The sequence below is a fragment of the Heterodontus francisci genome, unplaced genomic scaffold (genome assembly GCF_036365525.1).
Source record: "Heterodontus francisci isolate sHetFra1 unplaced genomic scaffold, sHetFra1.hap1 HAP1_SCAFFOLD_172, whole genome shotgun sequence".
NCBI lineage: Eukaryota > Metazoa > Chordata > Chondrichthyes > Heterodontiformes > Heterodontidae > Heterodontus > Heterodontus francisci.
The window spans coordinates 3,510,202-3,519,372 of NW_027141631.1; the positions used below are offsets into that span (position 1 = coordinate 3,510,202).

Here is a 9,171-nt window from a genome sequence, read left to right on the forward strand (position 1 = left end):
TGTTAATGTGCAGCTATGAGAGGGGATTTCTGTACCGTCAGGGCAGGGAACAGCAGTGAGACCAGTGTTAATGTGCAGCTATGAGAGGGGACTTTTGTACAGTCAGGGCAGGGAACAGCAGTGAGACCAGTGTTAATGTGCAGCTATGAGAGGGGACTTTTGTACAGTCAGAGCAGGGAACAGCAGTGAGACCAGTGTTCATGTGCAGCTATGAGAGGGGATTTCTGTACAGTCAGAGCAGGGAACAGCAGTGAGACCAGTGTTCATGTGCAGCTATGGGAGGGGATTTTTGTACAGTCAGGGCAGGGAACAGCAGTGAGACCAGTGTTAATGTGCAGCTATGAGAGGGTATTTCTGTACAGTCAGGGAATGGAACAGCAGGGAGACCAGTGTTAATGAGCAGCTATGAGAGGGGACTTTTGTACAGTCAGGGAATGAAACAGCAGTGAGACCAGTGTTAATGTGCAGCTGTGAGAGGGGATTTCTGTACTGTCAGAGCAGGGAACAGCAGTGAGACCAGTGTTAATGTGCAGCTATGGGAGGGGATTTTTGTACAGTCAGGGCAGGGAACAGCAGTGAGACCAGTGTTAATGTGCAGCTATGAGAGGGGATTTCTGTACAGTCAGGGAATGGAACAGCAGTGAGACCAGTGTTAATGTGCAGCTATGAGAGGGGACTTTTGTACAGTCAGAGCAGGGAACAGCAGTGAGACCAGTGTTAATGTGCTGCTATGAGAGGGGACTTTTGCACAGTCAGGGCAGGGAACAGCAGTGAGACCAGTGTTAATGTGCAGCTATGAGAGGGGATTTATGTACAGTCAGGGAATGGAACAGCAGTGAGACCAGTGTTCATGTGCAGCTATGAGAGGGGATTTCTGTACTGTCAGAGCAGGGAACAGCAGTGAGACCAGTGCTAATGTGCAGCTATGAGAGGGGATTTCTGTACAGTCAGGGAATGAAACAGCAGTGAGACCAGTGTTAATGTGCAGCTATGAGAGGGGATTTCTGTACAGTCAGGGCAGGGAACAGCAGTGAGACCAGTGTTAATGTGCAGCTATGAGAGGGGATTTCTGTACAGTCAGGGAATGGAACAGCAGTGAGACCAGTGTTAATGTGCAACTATGAGAGGGGATTTCTGCACCATCAGGGCAGGGAAAAGCAGTGAGACCAGTGTTAATGTGCTGCTATGAGAGGGGATTTCTGTCCAGTCAGGGCGGGGAACAGCATTGAGGGAGAGAAGCTGTCGTTATCTGGGTAGGGTCTGAGTTTATCGAATAGTATCAAGAAAGAGCAATTATATTGGGACTGGGTTGTGTTCTCTCTCACACACAGACAGTTACTCTCCCTCCCTCTGTCTTGCTCTCTCTCACAGACACATACCCAATTTTTTCTCTCTCTTGTGAACTCTGTCTGATACTCTTTCTCTCTGCCCATTTTCCAGTAGAAATAGAACGCCTTCTACTATTTTGGAGAATCTGGAGTTGTTCTTCTTTGGGAAGAGAAGGTTGAGATGAGATTTGATAGAGGTGTTCAAAATCATGAAGGGTTTGGACAGAGTAGATAGGGAGAAACTATTCCCATTGGCAGAAGTGTCAAGAACCAGAGGGCACAGATTTAAGGTGAAAAGCCAAAGAACCAGAGGCAACATGAGGAAAAACTTTTTTATGCAGCGACTGGTTAGGATCTGGATTGCACTGCCTGACAGTGTGGTGGAGGCAGATTCAATCATGACTTTTGAAAGAGAATTTAATAATTATCTGAAGAAAAGAAAATGCAGGGTTACAGGCAAAGGCGGGGGAGTGTGACTAGCTGGCTTGTTCTTGCAGAGAGCTGGCATGGACACAAAGGGCTGAATGGCCTCCTTCTGTGCTGTAACCTGTCTATGATTCTCTGACTCTAAGCCTAGAGATTACCAGTGCCTGTGAGTGCCTCACATGTCTGCAGGTGGTGAACCAGCCCACAAACCAAGGAATGAAGCAGTAATTAAAGTTCAGAAATCCTAAGGTATCAGGATGTGGGAGGGACTATTGCTCTCAGTTTAAAGTACTGATTTCATTAATTGAATATCCTTAGTGTCCCAGCTCAGTGTAATCCTGAGCAATAATTGCCAGCAGGTTTTTGAAGTGACAATTAAATGAGGCCCTGTTGGTGGATGTTAAAGATTCCCCAGCGCTATTGAAAGAATCACAGGGAATTCTCGCACTGTCCTGACCAACATTCCTGACTCAGTAACATCACCTGAAACAGCTAAACACAAAGAACTAACTGAAGGGTCAAAGTGTAAGGGAGAAAAACCAAACCCGTGTCAACTTCACACAGGAACCCATCGACCATCAGAAAACACACTTCATGAGCTGCAATGTCTGATCATTGAGTCACAGGTCTCTCCTCCTGCCTGGCTTCGTTCCGTGTGGGAATGGGAATTAGAATGTTTCAGCAACTCATGAAGGTATCCCCGGAGCAGTTGAAACAGCATTCCCCGTGTTTCAATAAGAAATTCTGATCTGAAATGAAGAAAAAACAGAAAATGCTGGTAATACTCAGCAGATCTGTCCATGACAGGACTGATACAAGCTCAATTCTCAATCCAAACAGTGAGAGATCCAAACACTGAGACAGAATAAGAACAGAGAGAGAAAAAACAGGTTAACTGTGCTATGAGAGTAAAAGCAGGAAATGCTGGAAATACTCAGCAGGTTTTGGCAGCATCTGTGCAGAGAGAGAAGCAGAGTTAACATTTCAAGTCAGTTACCCTTCATCACAGCTGACAAATATTATAAATTAAAAGGTTTTAAGCAAGTAAAGCTGGGGGTGGGGCAAGAGATAACAAAAGAGGTGTTGATTGGACAAGGTCACAGAGAATAACTGACCAGAAGGGCATGGAACAAAGGCGAACAGTGCTGAACAGTGCTCAATGGTGTGCTGAAAGACAAAGCGTTAGTACAGAGAAGGTGTGAATTGACTGTAATGCACAAAGCACTCCGAGCACAAACATTACACATTTTTTTAAAACAGAAACAATGGGTAGACACAGTAGAAACAAACTAACCAAACTAAAAAAAAAACTGAAATAAAATAACCAAATAAAAAAGAAAAAAGAAAAAAAACAAAACATAAAAAAGTGTGTAGGGGGTGTGGGGGTGTGGGGGGTGGGGTCCGTCATGCTCTGAAATGATTGAATTTAATGTTCAGTCCGGCAGGTTGTAGCGTGCCTAATCACTGACCTGAAACGTTAACTCTGCTTCTCTCTCCACAGATGCTGCAGACCTGCTGAGTATTTCCAGCATTTTTTGTTTTTGTTTCAGATTTCCAGCATCTGCAGTATTTTGCTTTTATGTTATGAGAGTACTTCTACTGTTTTTGTAAACATGTTTTAAATATGTAAAGTTGAATTATGGACACTGATTCATGTGGAATCTTGAGGAGATTCCTCCAGTCCTCTGGCATCATTCCCATATTCAAGGAGGATTGAAAGATTGTGGTTCGAGTCTCCGCTATTTCCAACCTTACCTCCCTCAGCAACGCAGGATGCAGCCCATTCAAACTGGGTGACTTTTCTACTGTGAGAGCTGCCAACCTTGTAATTGTCTCCGCTTTATCTATTTTCATTCCGTCCAATTTTCTCACTTCCTCCTCCTTCACTGTGACGTTTGCAGCATCCGCTCATTTTGTGATGCCAGATGAAATGTACTTAATTAGTACCTCAGCCACACCCTCTGCCTCCACAGGATCTCCTAATTGACCCACCCTTTCATTGTCTGTCCATATGTTGGTAAAAGACTTCAGTGTTCCCAGTTATGTGACCCGCTAATCTTTTCTCATACATTCTCTTGCTGATCTCATTTCCTTTTTCAGCTCTCCTCTGCACTTTCTGTATTCTGCTTGTTTCTCTACTGCATATGAATCCTCACATGATTTCGATATGAATGATTTTTGAACTATTTTGTTGAAGGATTGAGTTTTGTAAATTTCTCCCTAGCTCCCCTCATGGTCAGGCAGAAAGTTTAACTGCTATGTTTTCAAACAGCAACAGCTTTATTTGAAAAGCCATTGTGATAGGATTCCGGGTTTTAATCCAGTCACAAATCTAGTTCTGATGTCTTGTGGCTCCAGCTGTCACATGACCTGTCAGAGGATGACCTCATAATTGACCCAGTCATGGAGCTGTGGGTTGATGTTTAAATTGCTTCAAAATAATTTTCCAGAAGGACAATCAAAATGAATCGATATATAAAAGATAGATTTTGTGAATTTGTGCTCCCAGTGGAAATTCCTGCAGAGTCTGCTGGTTTTCATATCCCCAATTCCCCACAGGAAGCTCTGTGCTCGGAGTCTGCATTCATTCTAACAACATTACACAGAATCATTTCATGGGAGACCCCAGTGTGAATTGTAGACAGGTGGGTCAGTTTTAACTTTCAAAGTAACACAGAAGCAAAATACTGCAGATACTGGAAATCTGAAATAAAAACAGAAAATGCTGGAAATACTCAGCAGGTCTGGCAGCACCTGTGGAGAGAGAAACAGAGTTAACGTTTCAGATCTGTGACCTTTCATCAGAACTGGGCTGAAATTGTTTGTGGAACAGACACGATGGGTCAAGTGGCCTCTTTCTGTGCCTTAAACATTCTCTGACTCTGTGATTCCATGAGATTGTGGAATCAATTTCAGGGTCGATGACATTGCACTCTGTAAGGATAGGAAGATGGAGATTATTAAGTGCAGTGCAAGAATATAGATGCTTTTACATTATTTTAATCGAAATTGATTTAAATTTTGTGCTCACGAATCCTATCTTTTGATCACAATGACATTGATAACAATGGAAAAAGCAAGACTTGCATTTCACGACCACAGGACGTTGCAAAGCCTTTCACAGCCAATGAAGGACTTTCCAAGTGTAGTCACTGTGGTCATGTAGGAAACATGGTGGCCAATGTGCGCACAGCAAGCTCCCAGAAACAACAACGTGAGAAAAACGAGATAATCTGTTTTTAAGTGATGTTGATTCAGGGTTAAACAATGACCAGTACCCCAGAAATAATTCCCCTTCTATTCTCTGAAATAGTGCCATGGTACCTTTAACATCCACCTGAGAGGGCAGAGGGATCCTCAGTTTTCTGTCTCACCTGAAAAACAGCATTTCTGACAGTGCAGCACTGCCTTAGTACTGTACTGGAGTGTCAGCCATTTTTAACGGGCTGTTAGTCCGACTGGAAAATATTTAAAGGAAGATGAAATGAAATGAAATAAATACATTGCTTTTGCCTCTCTCCCATCCCCCCAATAACAGTTAAATTAATTATTTGCCCTTCCCTCCCAAAACCTACCTTTACCATCTGACCTTCCGCCCAAAACTGCGCAAACTGTAAACTATAACCCTTCCCACCATCCCCAACACCCATGACATTAATTTGACTCCGTCCCCCCTCCCCCACACTGAGAAACTTACCTTCTCCCCCCTCCCCACCAGTGTTGCACCTCATTTCCCCGGATGGGGCTCCGAAGGCACGGCAGTGCCGGTCACCGGGCTGAAGATCGCAGCTGGATATCAGGATGTGATGGGATAATAATTAATGCAGGTTTGTGGTCCCGTTGCCGAGCGGTGGGGGTCCCCCCACAACGCCTCGCCGTCGCCGGCAATATCGAGCCAGGCCCTGCCGGCGTTGAGGTCCATGGCGTGCCTCATCCGGGGCCATCTTCAGGAGGCTCCCACCCCACCCCCACCACAGATCTCGACGTTGAGGGCTCTATAGAATCCAGCCCATTGTTTCTGTCAATCTCAACTCCACAAGGATTTGTCTGTTAATTGTAGAAAAATTAAAGCTCTATCACCTTTTGATAAAAGGGGGTTTCAAATCCATTTCCAAACAAATGATAGTTCTCATTGTATCTAGAACATGTTTTCTTACATACAAACATACCAATTAGGAGCAGGAGTAGACCACTCGGCCCCTCGAGTCTGCTCCACCATTCAATAAGATCATGGCTGATCTGATTGTTACCTCAACTCCACATTCCCAACTGCCCCCGATAACCTTTCACCCCCGTGTTTATCAAGAATCTATCTACCTCTATCTTAAAATATTTCAGAATTTCTGTCGTCCAGCAACTCTCACTTTATTTCCTGGATTTCACATAAAAAATGTATTTCCACACTTCCTGTACTTCATTAATGTTTTTGCTCTCTGGGGATTTCCCTTTAATTATATTCAGCGCTGGTATTTTACTGCCACACACTGACTGAAAGTGTCCCATCTTTCTGCAGGAAAAACACTCAGCTTCTTTGGCGAGGCAGTTTTCCCACTTGTGTCTCTCTCGGCCACACATACTGCAATTGGTTGCAGCTACCACTAGATGCTCTTCCCGTCTTTCTTGTCTTTTACCCCTAATTTTTCCTTTTGTTTTCTGAACAAATTCAATTGAGTCTGCAACTCTCGAGATCAGACTCCCCCGTCCCCTTGGACAACGGATTGGTTAAACTTTCTAACCTCTGTTTGTCTGCTCAATTGAAACTCTTTCGTTAATGTGAGACCAGCCCTGGACTGTAGATGATCTCAAAGGGTGTTGTCTAATACCCCGAACACAATCCTGTCTCCATTCAGTTCTTCCCTTAAGTTGCGGTATTCACAATCCTCCGTGAGATTGTACAAGTCATTGATAAATGAATGAATACTCTCCCCTTTCTGTTTTGTACGCTTATTAAATTCAAAGTGATTGCTGACAATGCAGCAGCCAGCCGACGTCATCAGAGCGCTCCAAGCTCGCACATGCACAAACAGTCTCCTGCGCTCTGAGATGCTGCGCATGCTCAGCCTCCGTCTTCCAGGACGAAGTGGCGCATGCGCGGGAAAACTCTCTACCCCCTCTCAGCCACTCACTTCAGGCCGCTCGCTGCCCGCTCCTCGCTACCCCGCTCCCCCGCCCTCCGGCCACTTGCTCCCCCCCCACCCCCGCACTGCCCTCTCTCCGTCCACTCACGGCCCGCTTCCCCCCCACGTCCCTCCAGACACGAGCTCTAAGCCATGCTGCTTCCCTCCTCTCGGCCGCTCGCTCCAATATTCGATCATTCTTCACCGCACCACCCGATAAAGCAAGGCGAGCCTCGAGGGGTGATGGGGCAATGTTGGAGTGAGTGGCCGAGAGGAGGGAAGCGGCAGAGCCCATGGCCTGGAGTGTGAGCGGCCAGGGAGCAGGATGGGGGTGGTGGTGGGTGAAGCGGGGAGTGAGCAGTCAGAGAGTGGGATGGGGGGAAGCGGGGAATGATTGTCCGGAGAATGGGATGGCGCTGTTTAGAGGGGATTTGAGGAAAAAATGTTTCACCTCGAGGGTGGTTGGAATCTGGAACACATTGCCTGAAGGAGTGGTAGAGGCAGGAACCCTCACAACATTTAAGAAGTATCTAGATGAGCACTCAAAACGCCACAGAATACAAGGCTACGGCCACGTGCTGGAAAATGGAATTAGAATAGATAGGTACTTGATGGCCGGCACGGACATGATGGCCGAAGGGCCTGTTTCTGTGCTGTATAACTCTATGACTCTATGAAACATCACTGAATTACAGAGGGTGTGCAGCACTGTCAGAGGTGCTGTCCTTCTAATGAGACTTCAAACAGCGCAACGTTCTCCGAGTATCAACCAAAACATGCCCATTGTGTAGATATGTGCCGTATTTGCTTATGAAACGACAGTCACTGCTCCTAAAGTAATTCACTTTAGGTGAATTAAGATGACTTGGTACTATATAACGTGAATGCGCAAGAGGTAGCGGGGGACTGTTGGGGTGGGACGGAGGCGGCGATGGCAAACTTTGAGGGGATTTTTGGGTCGAAGTTGTTTTCTGTGATAAATTGAGTAGCTCCATCTTTAATCCTGGCTGCTGCCTGAATGTCACAGACAGTGACGTTTCAGTGGAAGAGGCTGCATTTGCGCATGTGCTAGTACAGCGTCACCTGGTGGTTGCGTTGTCAGCAAATGCAGCGTTTTAACTTTGGCTCCACGATGACATTTTTTTCCTCAATTAAAATATGTCTTGAGTGCCTTAATAACTTCTTCACATGTAGCCTTCTGTTCTTCATGAGGATGTTGCCTGCACACTCCCTCCATTGCAGTCAATAGCGTACTGACCTGTTCCATGTCTGGCTTCTGCACGAGACCCGATGCAGTACGATACCTTGCAAACCTCTGGAACCATCTCGGCCACTCCTCGGCTTGGTTCAGTCCAGTGACCTTTTCAAAGGTGCAGGCAAAGATTTCTCCATCTTCACTTTGGTTTACTGTGGCCCCCATATAATATTCTGATATCTGTCAAGGCTTAGTACAGAATTTATAAGAATCTGACGGTTAAAATAACCTGAGTTTACTCCACACACCTTGCATTGAAGGTTTCATCGACAACTCTCCATGAGGTGCCACACAGATTATATTACATCACTTCCTGTGATGATGCACATAGTCTATTTATATAATCTGCCCAGTAACAACCCAATGTCCACTCTTATATTACTGTACAGATGTGAGAAAAGCTGAGGATGGGAATGGAACGTCTGAATGAAGATTTCATGATGCTGATGATGTGAATGAGGCTGATCTGTTACCCATTCCACAATCCCTCTTTATTTCTGTGCATGTTTCTCGATGCTGTTTCAACCAAATTGAAAAAGAATCACAAATCATCCTCTGGAGCCTCAGGTGTCCATTAATAAAAGGCATGGTGGCCAAGTGGTAAGGCGTCAGTCTCGTAAACTGAAGATCACGGGTTCAATCCCCGTCCGTGCCTTATGATTAGCTTCTCACTTTAAATGTGATGTTTCCAGAAAAGATGTGCGTTGCATTCGTGTCGGCCATCTTGAAATCACTGTCATGTTGCACTTTATTCTGGACACTGGGAAGAACATGAGGAGTAGCCACATGGTTCCTCGAGCCTTCTCTGCCATTGACAGAGTGAAAATAACTGAGGTCCAAGCACTGAACCTTTTTACTGTGCATTTGCTTGATATTTAACAGAGCTATTTTATTTAGGGCGGCACAGTGGCGCAGTGGTTAGCACCCGAGCCTCACAGCTCCAGGGACCCGGGTTCGATTCCAGGTACTGCCTGTTTGCAAGTTCTCCCTGTGTCTGCGTGGGTTTTCTCCGGGTGCTCCGGTTTCCTCCCACAAGCCAAAAGAC

At 45.6% G+C, this 9,171-nt stretch overlaps 1 non-coding gene across 1 annotated transcript; it reads left to right on the forward strand.

Moving 5' to 3' along the window:
* The first annotated feature begins 8,709 nt into the window (after positions 1–8,709).
* Positions 8,710–8,781, forward strand: trnat-cgu (transfer RNA threonine (anticodon CGU)). Its single transcript has one exon. It is a non-coding gene; the product is annotated as a tRNA-Thr (tRNA).
* Positions 8,782–9,171: the final 390 nt, after the last annotated feature.